Genomic DNA, 23591 nt, shown 5'->3' with positions numbered 1-23591 from the left:
ATAAAATCATGAAATGGAACATTCTCAATGAAATTTGGGTCATTCTCTTGTGTATGTCATTATAAAGAAACTATTGTGATTTATTTGAACAAGTTTAGTGTAAACATTCAGCTCTCTTTCTCTCTCTCCCTATAATGTATGGCATAATCATTATAACACAGTTCTAGTTACACAGCAAGTATGGTCATGGATTCTATTCATTAAATAAAAGTAAAATACAAGTAGGTCAGTGCACCATCACTAAAGACTCGTCATTAAAACACAGTTCCTGTTATACAGTGAGTATTGTCATGGGATCTGTTCCAGTAAGTAGTAGTAAAATTCAAATAATACAGTTCCTGTTATACAGGAAACATAATCATGGATTCAGTTTCATTAGGGTTAGAAAATATCTGTGTATCATGTACTTAACTATAAGGTTGTTCATGTTGCCTACTCTATGGTTCCCATATGATGACATTGCGCCCTGTGACTTACACATTAGCTTACAGTGGTCTACAGAATGTCGTGACTGTCTTGAAACCCATATACACGTAGCCTTAAACGCAGGGTGAATTGGGTTCAGGGAGATCATAACATTCAGTACATCTCAGTAAATATCATAAATCTAATTTAACCTCAATATAACTTTTTTTATCAATATTTCATCATTGGTGTGCTAAAAGTCTTTGGTATGACTCAGCCAGGGATCGAACCCATGACCTCCCGCATCTGAGGCTTACATAACAATTTATTATTTATAGATATGTGGTATAGTTTTAGTGTTTAGGTTTTCCTTGAACATGTTCTTAATAACAAAGGAAGGCTACATTGACCAATAATTTGTGCTGATATTTTGCAGGCTTAGGTTTGCATTTAGCTCATGACCAAATATTTACTGCTTTACCTAGATTTGTGAGACTTGGTGAGGTGATGCATTATGATTATTACTACACTCATCACAAAGTAGGTCCATGTGACTCATATTTTGTACTTAACTGACTTTGGTTCAGTCTATAGCACTTTTCATGCCAGAAACATCAGATCAGATCACTGTATGTACCATACCCTTTCAACAAAAGAATGCCACTGTGACCTGCATTTTTCATTTAGCTGGACAATGTTAAATTTCTGTGCTAATTATGTACTTATTACTCAAAGCCTGTGATTTTCATCCAATAAAATATGACCATTAGGGTTGGACAGTGATAATAGCTTTTTGAAGCAGTTTTTAAGAATGATAATCAAATTTAAAAAAATTAAAAAAACACTCTCCAGTTTTTATCAACACATTACAAGAATATTACTTTTGTTGTCTTGTATGTCCTGTCACAGTGTGTGTGTGTGATTGTGTGATAGATAGATAGATAGATAGATTGGTTGATCGATAGAAACTCACATGAAAACAAGTCACAGCAAAAATAGTCACATGATAAAAGTTTTAGATACAAAAATAGAACAGAAATTTTATGGTTATACTAATTTTGATCTTTTTTAAAGTTAAAATGAGTTTGTTTTATAATTTATTAGCAATATTATGAAAAATATTTTGCAAACTATAAAATGTAGAGAAAATTACATGCTTTAATTTATTTTAATATATTATTTTAAAAAAAAAACAAAAAATGGAAAATGTATTTGCATGTTGCTATGTACAGTATATATATGAATGTGTTTGTGTATGTCTGTTTGTGAATATGTGTCTGTTTATATATTTTTATATAAACATGCTCCCTTGTATGAGGGCATCAAGGTAGATTAGTTCTTCAGAAATTATGTTATAATTTTTAAACACTATTAATATTATTATTATTATTATTATTATTATTATTATTATTATACTGTGTTTAGGCCTAGACAGAGCAACATGCTATATTTTCTGCATATTGCAATAGGCTACATATATCAGTACCTTTATTTAGTTTCTATATTTACCGCATATTTCACCTATGCAAATTTATTGATCTGATTGATATAGCTAAGTCCACTACAGTATTATTTTATTTCATCAAAATTTGATTGTGACTTTTTTACCTAGCTGTGACTTTTATCTACAGTAAAAGTGTGACTTTTTCCCCAACTTCTTTTCCTGTGACTTTCCCAGGCTGACATAAAACAATATTGTTAATATGGACATGGTGTGAGGACTGATGTCTGCATTATAGTTCCTAAGGCAGTCTGACTGAAGAGTTGTGAAAAGTCCATTAATGGTTTTGACACCTATTTGGTCTTCTACTTTATTGTTAAGGAGTGTTTAAATTCTTGGGAAAACATAATGACTAGACAATTGCATGAATAAGTATTACATAGATCATGTGCTGTTTGGTGGGATTATCAGATATATGTTAGGTTTGGGGGCAACTAAAGGGGGATTTCCAAAAAGGGATATTGGTAGATGAATGCCCTTGAGTCCTAACCCTATATAAATATATGAAAAAACATTAACTTTTTTATTTTATTACTGCAGTTTTCTTTCCCATTTTTTTGGTTGTTGGTCTTATAAGCATAATGGGCATACTTATTTGGGAATCAACACAGTTGTAATATCTGGAACCCGAAACAATTGACTAAAAATTTTGTTCAGGTGCAGTGCAGACTGTGCTGGGCAAGGTGATGATGTAGAGAGATTCAAGATGGCATCAAGCTTGTCACAATCTTCTAATGTGGCATGTGCAGTAGATTTTTCAATAGCATGTATTCATATGTTGACACTGTAATTGCTAACGGGAAAAAAATGCATTTTGCACAGTGTTTCATTCCAAATATGGCAAAATATCAGCATGCATCAGTTTACAGCATGTGTTTTGAGGAATTGGTACAGTCAGAATATGTACAGTCCCATTTGAATGACACAAAGTGCCTTGTCATTTCAGTTGGAAAGAAAAGTAGAAATATGATGTACTGTTGATACTGACCTAAACCAAGCATGCCCTCTCTTCTTTCTCCCAATGATTTATTTACCTTATGTGCCTCTTTTCCCAACTTTTGTCCCATTTTGTGTTAGAATCACATTGGCCTGCAAGGTACTAACACAAAGCTGTTTTTATTTCTTGACAGTACTATAGTTAATTGTGTGAAGCATTGTACTGACCCCTGTGTCCATTGGATTTGGACTTACACCTACTTATCCTTATAACATTTATGTCATATTTTAATCGCATTGACCCCTGCAGTTAGTATGAACTAGCCATGCAGAATTTATATCTGAAACTTACTACCAGAATAGTGTACACTTTGCCAGAAAAGTGATTGCATGTACATAGTTCTGTACTAGTAATTTGTACTTGCAAAAGAATAGAGATTACATAGAACAGAGTACTAGGTTTTCCTGGATTGCATCTGTACATGGGAAAGCTTAGAAAGGTTAGTGGGTTTGTGTGCATTGATTCATTCTTAATTTTCGCAATGTTTATATTTTCTTTCATTGAATGTTACCTACAATGATATGATAAATACAAATAATTTTAAATGTTCATCTTTTCATTTTATTTATAAAAACATTTTTAAAACTGTACTCTTTCACTATCATTGTAGGTTAGATTTTACCTTGCATAGATTCATTCTTGTCCTTTCACATTTTCATGTTTTCTTTCATTCATACATGGGTATACAGGTTGGCATGATACAAGCAATGTGCGACAGTGTCTACCTTTTCATTTTATTTGCTAAGCTAACTGATTTAAAAAATTTACTCACTCTTGTAATCTATTTGATGTAAGGCTCAAGATGGCCTTAAAGTTGGCCGATTCATTAATCAATGTAATTCTAGGTAGACTTACTCCATGACCTGTTAGGCTACCCATGTGTTACCAGAATGTTCAATACACAACAGATCAAAGGAACAAGCTGCCATGATACAGTTAGGTAAAATCTTGTGGAGCCTGACACTAAAATATACATATCATATGGTGGGGTAATAACAAGGATCTTTAGTAGAAAAGCTCTTTAGGGTGCTAAATAAAGCACCCACATTTTCCCTATCAATACCCTTTAAGTCCCCCACCCTGGAATATCATACCTTATATCAAATGAGACAACATTGTCGAACTGATTCATTGCATTAACAGGACTAAAAAGGTCTCTCTAAACACAGTAATGTACAGTAATTGAGAGTAATGGGCTCTAATGGAAAGTAATGTGGACAAAAATACAATATTGCAAAAATATTATTTGTAATGTACACTATTATTTTTATTGTACGAAATTAAATACATAAATCATAAATAACAAATGTGATTGTTATATTGTTTTATTAGTGTTCATAATATGCTTTTACTAAAATAATGCGCAGAATGGAAAAACTCTTGTCTGTCTGTCTCTATCTCTTTATAAATATATATATATATATATATATATATATATATATATATATATATATATATATATATATATATATATATATATATATATATATATTCTTAACTAAGACTGTCCACCTTTTTTATTTTCTCGTCTGACTGCACTCAGCTCTCATCCTTTTTTTCTGGTGATGTTTTTTCCCTCCTGAAGGTGTTTTTTGTATAGTAATTTTACCATGTGTCAACCTTACTATTAGTTTATTGTACCCTTGTCACACTGAGAAATGTTCTAAATAATGGTCCTGGTTCAGTTTCTGTTTCTTGACACCACATGTCAATAGACAACAGATGTATCCCTCATCAATGGAAGATCAGGTCTTAAAGTGATAACCATCAGGTAATCACATTTGCCTCCAAGCGAATGACACTGAGACAGATGTATCCCTCATCAATGGAAGATCAGGTCTTAAAGTGATAACCATCAAGTAATCACATTTGCCTCCTAGCGAATGACACTGAGACAGATGTATCCCTCATCAATGGAAGATCAGGTCTTAAAGTGATAACCATCAAGTAATCACATTTGCCTCCTAGCGAATGACACTGAGACAGATGTATCCCTCATCAATGGAAGATCAGGTCTTAAAGTGATAACCATCAAGTAATCACATTTGCCTCCTAGCGAATGACACTGAGACAGATGTATCCCTCATCAATGGAAGATCAGGTCTTAAAGTGATAACCATCAAGTAATCACATTTGCCTCCTAGTGAATGACACTGAGACAGATGTATCCCTCATCAATGGAAGATCTGGTCTTAAAGTGATAACCATCAAGTAATCACATTTGCCTCCTAGCGAATGACACTGAGACAGATGTATCCCTCATCAATGAGGTCTTAAAGTCTTTGCTTGTTATCACTTCGCATGTAGAGTTGAACCAATAATCACATATCTGAATCAAGATGTATACAGAGTCAACATTGCTCATAAGATGCAAACTGCTGACAGTCACAAATTGAAATGGGTAAACCAGTAACATTTATGTGCATGTAAAATAATAATAATAATAATAATAATAATAATAATAGCTTTATTTTATTATGATTATACAATTAGTTCTAGGAAGGTGGTGGGTGTGTCTGATTTAGGTATATCAAATTATTTTAGATTTGACAAACAGAATGAAGTAATTTGTGAAGAGGGCTCTTAAAAGAATCGAGTATGTTGAAAATAATATCCATAATCTAGATATGCATAAAGAATAAATGAGAAGATAAGATAACCTTTTCTTGTAATATTTCCAGGGGATAATTTGGGGAGCTTAAATATAAGACTCTATGAGAAAGATAAAATATGATTTATTTACTGGTGTGATCGAAAACAAAAATTCTACAATAGTTCTAGGGAGCTTATTACTGACATCATTTAATTTTAAGAAAACTTGAGTCATTACAACATGGATGATTTGCAAAAAATACACACACAGCCTAATACATTAATACAGTAAAATACAGACACAGCATAATACATTAATACAGTAAATTACACACACAACATAATACATTAATACAGTAAAATACACACACAGCATAGTACATTAATACAGTTAAATATACACAGGATAATACATTAATACAGTAAAATACACACACAGGATAATACATTAATACAGTAAAATACACACACAGCATAGTACATTAATACAGTAAATTACACACACAGCATAATACATTAATACAGTAAAATACACACACAGCATAGTACATTAATACAGTTAAATATACACAGGATAATACATTAATACAGTAAAATACACACACAGGATAATACATTAATGCAGTAAAATACACACACAGCATAGTACATTAATACAGTTAAATATACACAGGATAATACATTAATACAGTAAAATACACACACAGGATAATACATTAATACAGTAAAATACACACACAGCATAGTACATTAATACAGTAAAATACACACAGGATAATACATTAATACAGTAAAATACACACACAGCATAATACATTAATACAGTAAATTACACACACAGCATAATACATTAATACAGTAAAATACACACACAGCATAGTACATTAATACAGTTAAATATACACAGGATAATACATTAATACAGTAAAATACACACACAGGATAATACATTAATACAGTAAAATACACACACAGCATAGTACATTAATACAGTAAAATACACACACAGCATAGTACATTAATACAGTAAAATACACACACAGCATAGTACATTAATACAGTTAAATATACACAGGATAATACATTAATACAGTAAAATACACACACAGGATAATACATTTTAGGGTATAATACACAGGATAATACATTAATACAGTAAAATAAACACAGGATAATACATTAATACAGTAAAATACACACACAGCATAATACATTAATACAGTAAAATACAGACACAGCATAATACATTTAATTCAGTAAAATACAAACACAGCATAATACATTAATACAGTAAATTACACACACAGCATAATACATTAATACAGTAAAATACAGACACAGCATAATACATTAATACAGTAAATTACACACACAGCATAGTACATTAATACAATACAGACACAGGATAATACATTAATACAGTAAAATAGACACAGGATAATACATTAATACAGTAAATTACAGACACAGCATAATACATTAATACAGTAAATTACACACACAGCATAATACATTAATACAGTAAAATACACACACAGCATAGTACATTAATACAGTTAAATATACACAGGATAATACATTAATACAGTAAATTACAGACACAGCATAATGCATTAATACAGTAAAATACACACACAACATAATACATTAATACAGTAAAATACAGACAGAGCATAATACATTACAGTAAATTACAGACACGGCATAATACATGAATACAGTAAAATACAGACACAGCATAATATATTAATACAGTAAATTACACACACAGCATAATACATTAATACAGTAAATTACACACAGCATAATACATTAATACAGTAAATTACACACACAGCATAATACATTAATACAGTAAATTACACACACAGCATAGTACATTAATACAATACAGACACAGGATAATACATTAATACAGTAAAATAGACACAGGATAATACATTAATACAGTAAATTACAGACACAGCATAATACATTAATACAGTAAATTACACACACAGCATAATACATTAATACAGTAAAATACACACACAGCATAGTACATTAATACAGTTAAATATACACAGGATAATACATTAATACAGTAAATTACACACACAGCATAATACATTAATACAGTAAATTACACACACAGCATAATACATTAATACAGTAAATTACACACAGCATAATACATTAATACAGTAAATTACACACACAGCATAATACATTAATACAGTAAATTACAGACACATTATAATATATAAATACAGTAAAACACCTGATAAGCTTATCATGTATCATCTGACAATAAAGTTGCTGATATGTATGAATACCATTACAAGAGAGAGAGAGAGAGAGAGAGAGAGAGAGAGAGAGAGAGAACATGTATTATTGAGGTAATGGAATTCATCACCCAAATTGTTATTATGACATTCAGTACATTTTGTTCCTTTAAATTGATTTTAGTACATTACAATTTGGCCGTCTTCAAGATGCATACTGGTATGCAATCGGCAACAAATAACATCGCATTATAAGATGGAAAGATAGAATGCCAATTTAAAGACTAAAAATCATTATTTTGCGATCAGTGACATAAATTAATCAATCCGATAATAAAGCTAATGATAGAATACAACTAATATTGAAAACATCTACTTTACCAATTTTAACTGAATTTAAGAAAGATACTGTTATTAATTATTTTTCACATGTAATGTTGTTAACATTACACAAACAGGACAAATACACACTTGGGAATATGTTATTTATTTATTATCCTAATTACTTCTTTCATCTTTCCATTTCACATTTGATAGCATATTATTGAAGCAATGTGTTTGTTATAAATGGCAACAACTGATAAATTTTAATGGCAATTATTAATTTTATTTGGATACTGTTTAATGTTAAACACAGACAACAGGAGGTCTGCATATTCAAATGAATAATTGTACTGACAGCTCAAAGAATTTGCAGGGAGAATATAATAATAATAATGATATAAATTAAAGATCGTTAAATAGAAACTTAAAAATATATAAGCAATCCAAAAGAAGATAAACCTGACATTAAAGACAGCCCGACTCACAAGCTTTCTTATAGACACTGCAAGGAAACTGTATCTTGCTTTTTTTTTTTACCATGCTGATATCACAGTTGTCTCCAAAATTGAGAATTCTAACACAGTGAATAGAAAATTGTTAATTGATTTGACTACAACCTTATTATACATGTAAGAAATATATTTCTATTGGAACCTTCTCATTCTTTTCATCTTGAGGCCAATTATTTTCATGAAAAATCGCTGTTCAAACATTAGCGAAAGTGGGTAACAAGCACTATTGTTCATATATTATTATATCAATTCAAGCAAATAATATTGTTGTTACCTCTGTTGAATTCTATTAATGTTCATTGATCGTTACATCTCACATTATGTCGTTAAACGATAATTATGTTAAGGTCGGCCCTACATGACACTGACCCGCTCAACTTACTGGATTCTATGTACAGCTAAAGTGGACATCAAAGACACCAAAGACACTTGCGACAGGTGTGAATGCAGCATTTAATGAAATCACACTATACTAGTTTTAGGTGGTTATGTAAATGAAATGTTTCAGCCATTAGTCTTAAAATAGAAATGAGTTAACTATTTTCTCAGAAATTTTTGAACAAATGAACACTTAAATGGAGTCTCTTAAATGAAGACAGAAATAAAATGATAAATATATTAAATTCCATAGCTGTGCAACTCTATGTTATTATTTGATAACATAGATTAGTATATACTGTTCACAAATGCCAATGTATATATTTTGTTTTGCTATATATATTTTATTCCCCAGAAGATCACATGTGTTATACAGAGCAAAAGGATTGGACATAAGTTTTTCAACTTACAAGTTTTACTCCATTATAAACATAATTAATGAACACACCAGCTTGAGGTCTCGAAAAAAGTCAAGACAGTTGACAGTAACATACATAGAATTAAATGAGAGAGATGAAAGAATGATAAAGTCAGAGGGATAGTGATTCATGTCGTCTGGAATGTAAAATTTTAAATAACTTTGGTGATGGAACAAAACGTAAATATGTTTCTGAATATTTTTCTGTTAATAAATTTCTGCATATAAATTTTATAAAACTAGTGGCATGAATTTACTCCATTCTTAGCTTCTCTTACATTACAGTATTTCAGTCTACATTACTGTCCATTACTTTCCATTACTGTCCATTACTGTACATTACTGTCCATTACTGTACATTACTTTCCATTACTGTACATTACTGTACATTACTTTCCATTACTGTACATTACTGTACATTACTTTGTTTAGGGAGACCAGACTAAACGTAGATACCTTTCTGTAGTAAAATATGTTTTTGACTCCTGAGCAGTTTATTATTTCGCTAGAGAAAATGCTGTTATCTGTGTTTGCTGTTTAGTCTCATTGGCTGCAAATGGCTGTATCATGTAACAATATTCATTTTAGATTCATTGTATGACTACAGATATCTTTCAAATTTACATATATAATTGACCGAGCTTCCAGTGGTTATAGCATCTGCCTCAGATGCAGGAGGTCACAGGTTCAAACTCTGGCCAAGTCATTCCAGAGACTTTTCAAAATGGTACTTGCAGCTCTTGCTGGCTCTCAGCTTTAAGAGGTCAGTGTCAGGACTGGTCAGCCTGGTGTTAGAATAATGTGACTGGATGGGACATGATGCTACATGTCTGCAGCATTATTCCCCAGTGCTAGACATCACTGTAAACTGCCACACTGCAGGCAATGTAGCGATATGACTGAATTTTGTATAGGCTACATTAAAAATCCAAATCACACACATGCACACAGACACTCACACACACACCTGCCCATTTTCCCACTATGCCATGTTTCCTTCATGTACTTCTTTCCTACCCAAAACAAACAAAGCAAAATGGGGCCCCGAGTGGCTGAGTGGACTAAAGCGCTCTCCATTACAGATCACTGCCATCTCACCTCTGTCTGCGTCAGTTCGAGTCTAGGATTCGACTAATGTGGGTATGTGAGAAAGCTTGCCAGTAGCTTCTCGTGGGTCGGTGGTTCTTCCTGGGGTTTTCCCAGGTTCTTCCTCCACCATTAATACTGGCCGCCATGCGTAGCCTATCGTGTGCTGAAAAATGACGTTAAACCCCACAACAACAACAACACCAACAAAGCTAATATTTTCATTTTTACTTCTCATGTGACCCTGTCTGCTTCTTTTCCAGACTCTTAACATTGCCATTTGTACATGCACATTGTACAGTGCTGTGGTGTTTTGTTGTTGTGGGGTTTAATGCCATTTTTCAGCACATGATAGGCTATACATGGCAGCCAGTATTAATGGTGGAGGAAGAACCCAGTAAAACCCCGGAAAGAATCACCGACCCACGAGAAGCTACTGGCAAGCTTTCTCACATATCCACATTGGCTGAATCCGAGACTCGAACCCACGCAGACAGAGGTGAGATGGCAGTGATCCGTACATTGTACACTAACAGTGATGTGATGTTTTTTAAACAAGAACAGTCTATCTCATTTTGTCACATTGTGGAAAATAAAACATTGTATTTACGGTCAAGATGAATAAAATGTATTGAAATAAATGCCATTGGATATGTTTTGATATACACTGTAATTGAAATACATGCCATACAGTATGTTGTGATATAATTGAAATACATGCCATACAGTATATTGAGATATGCATGTCAAAGTTGAGGAAGATATTGGACAGTTTGACATGTAAATCTGATTGCCTCTTCGTTAAAAAATAGTACTGAACTGTCATAACTTCATCTGGTGAAAGAAAACTGTCTTGACAGCGAAAAAGTGCCTGGGAAAATCATACAACATGTTTTTCTAGGATGTATTCATTTTGTGCTCGTTTTGAGTTTTGTTAAATTTGGTCAGCAAAATACAGCCAAAACTTGTCAAACTGAAAACAGACAACTTTATTACAAATTGATGGATTTCATCTATGAAGAAAGTTATTGGTTTTTTGTATTGACACAGATCACTTTTTGTAATTTGATGTTTCAGAGTTCTATATAAAAATTTAAATAATTAGTTGTTTGAACTAATTGTGTTTTTTTTTAAATTCAGTGTTATATTTTGTGAACTAGACAAATAATAAACTTAAGATATCAAACTAAATCTTTGGATGTTTTACGCATACTGTTTTTGAATGTTATCAAATGGCTTTGTGACCAAGATTTATTCAGGATGTGTTTGATGGCTTGGCACTTGTGTGAGTATTCTCACTCTGAGGAAATACTTTTATTTCATATGTGCATACACCATATGGAATTTATTGTAATAGCAAAGTTTATATTGATTAAATAAACGACCATAAAAACATGGACTGAACTTATGACAGGATCAGTAAACTGTTAGTTTTGGAATAATTGCCAAAAGTTCCAGTATTTACCTAATTTTCCTGCACAGATGTTTTTCTTAGTGCATTTTTAAATATGCAACTTTAAAGTGGGACAGATTTTATTGTATTACATTTTCAATTATACTGTGTAATTTGAAGATAGTGAATTCATTAATTTTGTCAGTTTATGTGTTTGCCAATGGGCAATAGGCTAATGTGCAATACAAATTCCTCCTTGAAGTTTTCTGTCCATTTGTCTGCCCAGAAGTATGTCTGTTTTGAGTTTCATTTCTGCACAATAACTTGAATTGTCCACCATATACCGGTATAGTTATGAAATGTTGTGGATGACTTGCACTAGGATAAAGAAGGAACATATTTATTTGGGGGTCAAAAGATAAAGGTCATTGTGACTGAATAAATGAAATTAGTTTCAGCAAAATAATTAAAATTGTTCACCATCTACCTTTACCAATCTTTGTATGTGTTTTTCACTTGGGGTAATGAAGAACCCAACTATTGATTTTGCAGTCCAAAAGTCAAGGTCACTGTGACTGAAATAAAACTTGTTTCTGCTTTGTGGATGGTTTTTACTCTGTGGTAATGAAAAAGAAAAGATCCGAGGCCTTGTTCACTAGGAAGGAAAGAAGAAAAAATAGTTCCCACACAATAAGATCTTGACCAAACTTTATACATGTGTTATACTTTGGGTAAGGAAGAAGCATATTCATTTTTTTGGATCAAAGAGTTAAAGCTCAAAGTCAGGCTATGGTTTATGTTAGCAAAATTCATTTATCTGCATACATGGCTATTAAACTCTGAGTGGGCAAATAATGTGCCTTCATGGTGACTTTTTTCTTCAATGTGTCCATGTAAAATAATGTGCCACTCATGGTACTCTGTAAGTAAAATAAAGTGCCATTCATGGTACTCTGAATAAAATATTATGCCATTCATGGTACTCTGAGTAAAACATGTGCCATTCATGGTACTCTGAGTAAAATAATATGTCACTCTAGGTACTCTGAGTAAAATAATGTCATTCTAGGTACTCTGAGTAAAATAATATGCCATTCATGGTACCCTCTGAGTAAAATAATGTGCCATTTGTGGTACTCTGAGTAAAATAATATGCAATTTGTGGTACTCTGAGTAAAATAATATGCCATATGTGGTACTCTGCCATTGTTCATACAGGGGATGGCACTGTAAATGCAAGCCATTTTCAATGTTTGCCATTTAACTTTACTGTAGCTGAATCCATATCAAATATATACTCTTTTTCACAGTAATCTGGATGTTTTCCTTGCATTTATTCATTGCCATCTTTTGGCAGTTTCATGTTTTATTTCATTAATATTTCTGTTAAATTCATGGTGCATATATTAGTAAGGATGAGTCCTTCAATGCAGTACTTCAATACAGTCATTTGATAATTGTTCTGAAGGGCAATAACAAACAATGGCTCATTACATCATAAAAAAATACATAAATTACAGATTGTACAGACTGGTCAAAATACCTGAATATATTTCCATCATTGGAATAATCATCATTATAAATAATGAGTCAGTTTTATATCTGTAGCTCCACCCAGATCAAGTGTGCTCTGCTATTATAACAGCAACAATATCCTTTTATCATTATATGATCAATGGACATTGTTCCTTGATTTTAGGATCAGGTGTTATGATAGAATCATGATTTCAGTAAGTTAGCATGACCTTTCTTTGAACAGTAGGCATACAATAGTATACAACCTAATTATGTAATAAATGTTAGGTGGGATTTTTTTAAATATCATTTTGTTGGTACTTGACATTGGTGTATATTGTTTAAACTGAAGGATCATTGTTCATTGCATTTTTTAAATTTTTGTTTAATATATCATCCATGAAATCCATGTAATCAATACCCCATAAACAAATTTTTAATTTTCAGTACATTTTATAGAGAAATCTCTATGTTGTATTTGTGATACAGTATATAGGGGAATTTCTATGTTATGTGGGGAATTTCTATGTTGTTTGTAATACAGTATAAATGGGAAATTTCTATGTTGTTGTATTTGTAATACAGTATAAATGAGAATTTCTACATTGTTATGTTTGCAGTACTTTTATATAGGGGAATTTCTTTTTTATTGAATATGCAGTACTGTACATATACATAAGGGAAATTTTATTTTGTTAAATTTGTACTACAGTATATAGGGGAATTGCCATGTTGTTACATATGCAATACAATAATTAGTATATAGGGAGTTTTCTAAGTTGTTAAATTTGCAATACCGCATATAGGGGAATTTCTACATTATATTTATAATACAGTTTATAGGAGAATTTATGTGTTGTTAAATTTGTAATATAGAGTAAATCAGAATTTCTATGTTGAATATGCATTATGGTATAAATGCAAATTTCTATGTTGTTAAATTTGCAATACATAATATAGGAGAATTTCTATGTTGTTGAATTTGCAATACAGTATATAGGGGAATTTCTATGTTGTTAAATTTGTAATATAGAGTAAATCAGAATTTCTATGTTGAATATGCATTATGGCATAAATGCAAATTTCTATGTTGTTAAATTTGCAATACATAATATAGGAGAATTTCTATGTTGTTGAATTTGCAATACAGTATATAGGGGAATTTCTATGTTGTTAAATTTGCAGTATGTATATAGGGGAATTTCTGTGTTGTTGAATATGCAGTATGGTATATATGGGAATTTCTATGTTGTTGAATTTGCAATACAGTATATAGGGGAATTTCTATGTTGTTAAATTTGCAGTATGGTATATAGGGGAATTTCTATGTTGTTGAATATGCAGTATGGTATATAGGGGAATTTCTATGTTGTTAAATTTGCAATACAGTATATAGGGGAATTTCTATGTTGTTGAATATGCAATACATTATGTAGGGGAATTTATATGTTGTTAAATTTGCAGTATGGTATATAGGGGAATTTCTATGTTGTTGAATATGCAGTATGGTATATAGGGGAATTTCTATGTTGTTGAATTTGCAATACAGTATATAGGGGAATTTCTATGTTGTTAAATTTGCAGTATGGTATATAGGGGAATTTCTATGTTGTTGAATATGCAGTATGGTATATAGGAGAATTTCTATGTTGTTAAATTTGCAGTATGGTATATAGGGGAATTTCAATGTTGTTAAATTTGCAATACAGTATATAGGGGAATTTCTATGTTGTTGAATATGCAGTATGGTATATAGGAGAATTTCTATGTTGTTAAATTTGCAGTATGGTATATAGGGGAATTTCTATGTTGTTAAATTTGCAATACAGTATATAGGGGAATTTCTATGTTGTTGAATATGCAGTATGGTATATAGGAGAATTTCTATGTTGTTAAATTTGCAATACAGTATATAGGGGAATTTCTATGTTGTCGAATATGCAGTATGGTATATAGGGGAATTTCTATGTTGTTAAATTTGCAATATGGTATATAGGGGAGTTTCTATGTTGTTGAATATACAGTATGGTATATAGGAGAATTTCTATGTTGTTAAATTTGCAATACAGTATATAGGGGAATTTCTATGTTGTCGAATATGCAGTATGGTATATAGGGGAATTTCTATGTTGTTAAATTTGCAATACAGTATATAGGGGAATTTCTATGTTGTTGAATATGCAGTATGGTATATAGGGGAATTTCTGTGTTGCTAAGTCTTAGTGTCTATTTTTTTTGTCACATAAAACAAATTGTTGCATATTTCTATGAGGTTGCTTGATCTCAATTTTCTACTAAATAACAAAAAATAATGCTGAATTTCCTGATATATGGCATTTATATGGATTATGTAAAACCTTCAATAAGGCTAGAGCTTGTACACACAGAAAAGTGTCATGAGTAAGTCCTCATTATTTACACACTAGAAAAAGGTTGGCTTCATTTGATATTATAAAGTATGTACATCTGTCTGTCCGTTCCTTGTTTTGTTTTTGTACTGTAATTAATTTTCTCCAGAATCTGCCATTACAAAGCTTTGAAATTGCTAGCATTTGAGGTAGGAAAGAAACATCAATTTAGGGGTCAATAGGCCAAAGATTGAAATCACAGTGACTGAAAAGAAGAACATTGGTTTCTACAATAACTTGAGTTCTACACCACAGAAATAGGCTAAACTCACTACTGTGTTGATGGCTTACATTTGGAGTAAGGTAGAAGCCTATTGATGTGGAGTTCAGAAGGTCAAAAGTCAAAGTCACTGTTGCTGAAAAATGTGATATGGTTTCTACACACACATTTGAGGTCATGATCAGGTACCATCTCTTATGAGTGTATGCAGGAATTTTTCCAAATGGGAAGGGGGGAGGGGCAAAGCCAAGTACATGGGGGGGGGCAGAGCCAAATACAGGCGGGGGGGGGGGACAAAGCCACAATGAAAGAAGTATATAGATATAAATTGATTATCAGAGCTAACAATTAAGAATATTTGATAATCATTTCTCTCTTCAGTAATTTTATATTCTTTGTTATCCACACTCTCTGTCTACTCACAGTATGGTAAATTGTGTACCATTTGCCCTCTGTTACATTTCACTAGTCAGAGTTCCAACATGGCTGGAATTGGCCTGATCAGGGCAGTCACAAGTTTGCACTGGATGAAACAGTGCACTGGGCAAATGGTGTCATTGGCCCTGGGCATGATAATAAAAAGGTGTGTGTCCAGAATTAATAAATTTGAGACTAACATCTTTGAAACAGGAGAAGAATGTCACAAAAGAATGTCATAGAAAAGTCAGCCATTAATTGTAAAGACTGCCTTTACCGCATTTGCCAAGACTGCCTTTACCGCACTTGCCAAGACTACCTTTACCGCACTTGCCAAGACTGTCTTGACAGCACGTGCCAAGACTGCCTTTACCGCACTTGCCAGGACTGCCTTTACCGCACTTGCCAAGACTGCCTTTACCGCACTTGCCAAGACACTTTACTACAGTTGCCAAGACAGCCTTGACCGCAAATGTCATTGCATCACTTGTTGAACAGGGTTCAGGAAAAATTGCTATTGATAGCAGAACTGGCTTTTCTATACAGATATAACATGCAAAAATGTTTGATGCAGATTGTACACTCCAAGGACTTCAAGGGATTTTAAATTATTAATTTCTGTGTGAGAATGTTGAACTGCAATGATTTGAACTTCAGATGTTGCATTAGTCACTTGTACATTATACCAACAGTCCACAGGAAGTATTTGAAATACAAAGAGCTAACTAATTCTGTTATTTTTATATATATATATAGATATATATATATGTATATATATATATGTATATATATATATATATATATATATATATATATATATATATATATATATATATATATATATATATATATATATATATATATATATATATATATGTATATACATACATACATACATACATACATATATATATATATATATATATATATATATATATATATATATATATATATATATATATATATATATATACATACATATATATATGTATATATATATACATATATATATGTATATATATAGATCAAAATTTGATGGACTACAGACATATTCAGGATTTAAAATGTCAATTTTTGACACAAGAGAAACTTAAATAAATTGTAAGTGTTCACTTTTAGCAATTAAGAACAAAGTACAATTTGAGACAAATGATCATGATGAGGATGGGGATTCGATGGCGAAAAAGTTAGTTTCAGTAATTGGTTTATAGAATCAACGATGTGCCGTCATATTTACTATCATGATATTAACTTATCATTCTTCCAACTAGGTCATCAAGATCTGTTATTGAGTTGTTGCCTGAGTAATTATAACCTACTAGTGCCTACATATATGACTAAAAAACGGGGGGGATGTTACCATTTAAGGTGCTCTTGTTGGAGGGCGGGAACTCTCCACTTTGAACTTGCATTGTTTTTCCCAGTAATGGTTTCAGTGAATAAATCATACAAGGAAACCATGACTGTGTGTCACTGGGAAAGACACTTAGGTCCTATTTCCTTCTACTCTTATGAATTATAGCTAGTCTTGTGTTAAGTTTGTCATTAGACCCATCACCACCACCACCACAAATAAAATTACCCATCAAGAAATATGGAACAGTAATGGTCAGTTTAAGTAATGGTCAGTTTAAAGAAAATGATTATCATCTAACTGATAGCCATCACATTTTCCTACAAGGCAGTGATCAAGAAATAGGGATTGAGGAAAGGGGATATTTTTGTGAGTATAGACCAGTGATAGCAGTCACATTTTCCCACAAGGATCAAGAAATAGGGATTGGGGAAAACAGGATATTTTTGTGAGTATAGACCAGTGATAGGTGCTTATTTATGCATGTGAATGTATTTTTATTATTATTTACACATTTAGTCTTTTAAAAATACCAGTATCTTTTTTTATACCTCCACCATATCTTTGGAAGGGGCAGGTAGGTACATGGTATTTTCCATCAGTCCTATTCATGCCTCACATCACATCCATTGTGAAATTCCACTAAATAACTATAGAAGGACTGCACAGATAGAAAACAACTTTAGTACATGGATTAACAATAAGGTGATCAAGTTTTATTCTCATCATTTTCCAACAAAATTTAATGAAGTTATGGTGTCTTATTTAATAACTTTGCTGTGGTATTTCACCATGTTATGAGGCCCTTTTTGTCATATTGATATGTACCGTTTTCTGAAGATATGTTTTTCACATCATCTTTTTTTGTAATGATTAATATTGATGCCCCGTTGTCTCATTAATACAGATACTCAATGTGGTCAAGACTTGACAGTTTAAAGTTTATTGTCTTCTGCTGTCTTTTAGCTTCTTTTAAACTGTACGATCTACTGAGAAATTTCTTGAAGATAAAAGTTGTGCATATATTTTACACATATAAGAAAATTGTGCACATAGTTTTTGAGCATTATAATGTGCATTTTAAGCAAGAAATTGTTAAAATATTAAACTCAGTAAAACATTTAAAAGTAAATAATATAACCTTGTATGGTCAATGTCAGCATTTTCATCTCTGTCCAGTGCCAGCATTCTCATTTCTGTTCAATACCAGCATCCTTATCTCTATCCAATGCAAGGATCTTCATTTCTGTCCAATGCCAGCATGCTCATCTCTGTCCAAATCTAGCATCTTCTTCTCTGTCCAATGCCAGCATCCTCATCTATCCAGTGCAAACAACCTCATCTCTGTCCAATGTTAGAATCATCATCTGTGTCCAATGTCACTTCATTTCTGTCCAGTGCAAGCATACTGTCTAATGCCAGCATCCTCATGTCTGTTCAATGAAAGCATCTTCATTGTCAAATACCAGCATCCTCATTTCTTTCCAATTCCAGCATCCTCATCTCTGTCCAGTGCAAGCAACATCATCTCTGTCCAATGCCAGCATCATCATCTGTCCAATATAAGTAACCTCATCTCAGTCCAATGTCACCATCCTCATCTCTGTCTAATGCCAGCATCCTCATCTCTGTCCAAATCAAACATCTTCATTGCCAAATACCAGCATCCTCATTTCTGCTTAATGCAAGCATCCTCATTTTTGTCCAATGAAAGCATTGTCATCTCTGTCCAATGCCAGCATCCTCATCTGTCCAATATAAGCAACCTCATGAGCAGAAGGGTAAGAGTTCGAGTTCTTTTTTTTTTCTTATTTTTTGCTAAACGGAGCCATTATTTTTGTATGGAGACCACTCTTTATTCCAAATGCCCATCTTATCCTACTTTTTGCAAAGGCTCATCTGTCTGTTTGCAGTTCATTCTGGTTTGCCTTAGATCTGAGACCAAAAAGTCTAAAATCCGGACACAAAATCGGATTCTGACCACAGGCGAATTTTGGGTAGACAAAAGTCGGGTCCAAAAAATTAGGTTTTTTTATCTGTATTTTGTAGTGCAACTAGATATTCCAGCTTATTTGGTATCATTGTAGAGCTACATATGTCTACCTTTCTATAATACCACCTACTTTAGTGTATCTTGCATGACCATGACGCTACAGAGCTCGGCAGTAGGCTACTACCTCCTGCCCCGTTAAGTCATTGCTAGGGGTTAATGTGTTAATAGAGATTGTCTGTATTCATATTATTACTTTCCAAACTAGTCATTTTTTGGCAGACAAACTTATGGCATGATGTGTGAAGAATATATTTCATAAAAGGATATGAATTCAAAATTAGACTCTATGAAGATTTCATTTTTTGTTATTCCTGCAACTTTGAAATGAAATTTTTAACATTGATTTTATTAGCTTTAAACTATTACTAACATTGGTATTGGTTGTTGTGATGTAAATGGGTTTGTTATGATGTTATTGGTTATGACACAAGTTGCTGTGATGTAAATGGGATTGTTGTGATGTTATTGGTTATGACAAGTTGTTGTAGTGTAAATGGGATTGTTATGATGTTATTGGTTATGACACAAATTGTTGTGATGTAAATGGGATTGTTGTGATGTTATTGGTTATGACACAAGTTGTTGTATATAAATCAGAGGTATTTTTATAGCATGCTACAGAAACGTCAGAGGAAATTCCAGTCATACCAGGGAGCATGACTATAGTAGTGATATGCAGAAAACATGACAAGAAATAATGAATTATTTACTATATCCAATTTGAGCATGTCTAAGGAACAAACCATTTGATTTTGCAAGGGGGGAGGTTATAAAAATTGGGCCCTGGGACTTTTCTGCTTCTTAATTTGCTTCAGGAATATTGTTGATCTGGTTCTGTGCCCTATTATACCCATTATGATAATTGAAAAAATTAATTGCCTTCTGGTATGTGAGAAAGCTTGCCAGTAGCTTCCCATGGACCAGTGTTTTTTCCAAGGGTCTTCCTTGACCATTCCTCCACCATATATACTGGTCACTACGTCTTGCATATCCTGTGCTGAAAAATGACATAAAATACATATACAAATCAGCTGCCCCACCCCCTCTGTACTCTGTCTCTAATTATATTAAATCTTGAAATCTCTGCTAGTTATTGCAAGTAGTAGACATGTCAGAATGGGTCATTAGGAAATATTAATACTGTGGCTAGTTGTCCAGACTGGTAAAACATTCTGTCAGCAATGGTCATTAGGAAGTACTTATGTTGTGGCCAGTTGTCCCAGCTACTAAACAATCCTGTCACTATGGGTCAGAAGTTCAAAACTGACAACTATTAATATGGAAAAAGTCTTAACAACGCATGTCTGTTATTATCTTCACAGTGTAACATTACTTTTTGGACTTCAGAAACTATCTACACAAATAATTTCCAAGGCTGAAATACATATAATTAATCTAAGTATTAAGATAAATGAATATCCATTAAATAAGTAATTGCCAAGTCTGTCACATATATAATTAATCTAAGTAATATAAATAAAATAATTATCCATAACTAATTACATGTGCTAAAATAACACCCATTTTTAAGAATAGAGTGCAGGATGATCCCTAAAACGACAGTCCAATTTCAGTCTTACCAACACGGTGTAAAGTCTTTGATGTCACTTTTTAAACATTATTTATGCGTACCCGAATTATAACAATCTTTTCCAGAATGAGCAAGCTGGATTTTTAGAAAAGAGATCCCAGTATCATTTGCCTCTTAAAACTTTTCAAATGTTCTTTGTTGGGATAAATTTTAATTAACGAGACCTTAACATTTTTTTTACAAGTCTTTTGTCAATTTCATTCCTGTTAAAAATTTTTTTTAGCAAACAGTAAAGAAATATTTTCAATTTAACATCAGTTTTATGCAGTCTACATTAAAATCCCACTGTTTAATAGGAAGTGTAAATGTGGTTGTCAAACATGGGTGCCTGCGCATAGGGGCAGTGGGGGGGGGTAACATGCCCCTCACCCAATCTCACCTCTAAACACGTTTTTGCCTAAACCCATAAAACATAACAACTGACTGCTAGATGTTTGTCCCCCTCCCCACACTGGACCACTCCAGTGGCCTAGTGGTTAGAGTGTCCGTCTCGGAAGCGGGAGGTCATAGGATTGAACCCTGGCTGAGCCATACTAAAGACTTACAAAAATGGTACTAACAGCTGCCTCGCTTGGCGCTCAGCATTAAGAGGTTATTGTTAGGACTAGTCGGCCTGGTGTCAGGATAATGTGATTGGGTGGAACATCATGCTACATGTCGGCGGCATGATGCCTCAGTGACCTAGACATCACTATAAACTGCCAACTGCAGACGTCAAAGCGATATGACTGAAAATTGTTAAAGCTACGTTAAAAATCCTAATCACACACACACACACAACACACACACATACTGAAAATAATTTAGTGGGTGCCCCTGCTTTCAAATCATGGACAAGTTAATCATGTATGCAATATTTCCAACCAGCATTATATCAGTGTACCTAATACTATGTAGGTAATAACAATAACAAGGGTCAAATTCCAATATAAACATAATTTATCTGTTGACACACATATTATTGGTAAATCTACATTGATACCCAGAATCCAATTACCATAATTGTCCAACTGTAAGAGGTCTGATTGCTAAATACCCAGTCTACATGTATGAGACACCAGATCAATAGGTCACCTTCGATAGCCAGGGTTTGGTGTGATATTTTTCCATCTGTGAGATACCTGCTTATCAAAACCTTGATGTTTAGGATTCTATATATATTCATGGATTAGAAATGGCTGGCTTTACTTGATTTGGTTTTTATGTAGTGTTGATGCATTTGTAGTAAAATGCCTTGCCCAAGGATACACCGTGGTAGCTAACCCACGCTGGTCATCGCAAGTCTGTCACCCAATAGATAAAATGATATCCGTGTTTATAATAATACTAATACTACTACTACTACTACTACTACTACTACTAATAATAATACAGTAATAATAATAATGAATTATTAATGATGATAATAGTAACCATCATCATTAGTTGTAAAAGAAAATATAGTTTAATTTAATATTAGTCCTTTACATTTAGTGAGATACAGATGTTCAAGGCTGAGAGTAATACATTATTTGTGTAAGAGTGTAATTTATATTCATACATAACATGTTACCCAGCAATCACCGAGAAGGCTTTCATTTTCTTTTAATGCTTGTTTCAACAATTCTTCTATGAGTGCTAATTTAATGGATTTATTTTATTGTTGCCTGACAAAGTTTACAACTTTCTATTGAGCATAACAGCATTAGCTGTCAAGACATTCCCCCTGCATGATATGCTGTATGTATCCCCATAGTAGTCCCTCACAGTGAGTTACTGCTGTACATATCCTTATGATGGTTTCTCACAATACAGTACAGTTTTATGAATCCATATAGTAGTTCTTAAGAATAAGGTACCTCATTATAACACAGTTCCTCATGTAACATGGATATACTGATGGACTCCATCTTTTCTGGATAAATTTAGTAGTTAGATCTAACCTACATCATTATAAAGCATGAACACTTACAAGGTGGTGCAGTTTTATAGCATTAAGGTGAGAGAGTGACATCAGTAACCTGTATCTAGCTGCAAACCAGATGATTACACATGTAGAAGATTTAGGTCATTATGCTATCCCTTTAAATCTTGCAGTAAAATTAAGCATACCCAATGTGTCAAACCTGTTTTGGAGTTGAGTGCACCATGTAATGGATACACATGGTATTTTTCAGATGCCTG

General features: G+C 32.7%; 1 protein-coding gene across 3 annotated transcripts in view; it reads left to right on the top strand.

Moving 5' to 3' along the window:
* LOC149790592 (uncharacterized) overlaps positions 1 to 23591 on the top strand; it is a 133132-nt gene that overhangs the window by 39425 nt on the left and 70116 nt on the right. Inside the window, exon 1 of one of the 3 annotated variants that reach the window (XM_089972689.1) lies at positions 17913 to 18232. The exons of the other annotated variants lie outside the window; for them this stretch is intronic. The gene's annotated coding sequence lies outside the window, so the exon portion shown is untranslated. Of the gene's footprint in view, positions 1 to 17912; positions 18233 to 23591 lie in introns of those variants that run through there. 3 annotated transcript variants of the gene reach the window in all.

Source organism: Sinohyriopsis cumingii, chromosome 10 (genome assembly GCF_028554795.1).
Source record: "Sinohyriopsis cumingii isolate HCF-2022 chromosome 10, ASM2855479v2, whole genome shotgun sequence".
In the NCBI taxonomy this organism is placed as follows: Eukaryota; Metazoa; Mollusca; class Bivalvia; order Unionida; family Unionidae; genus Sinohyriopsis; species Sinohyriopsis cumingii.
This window is presented reverse-complemented; position numbering and strand designations above follow the sequence as displayed.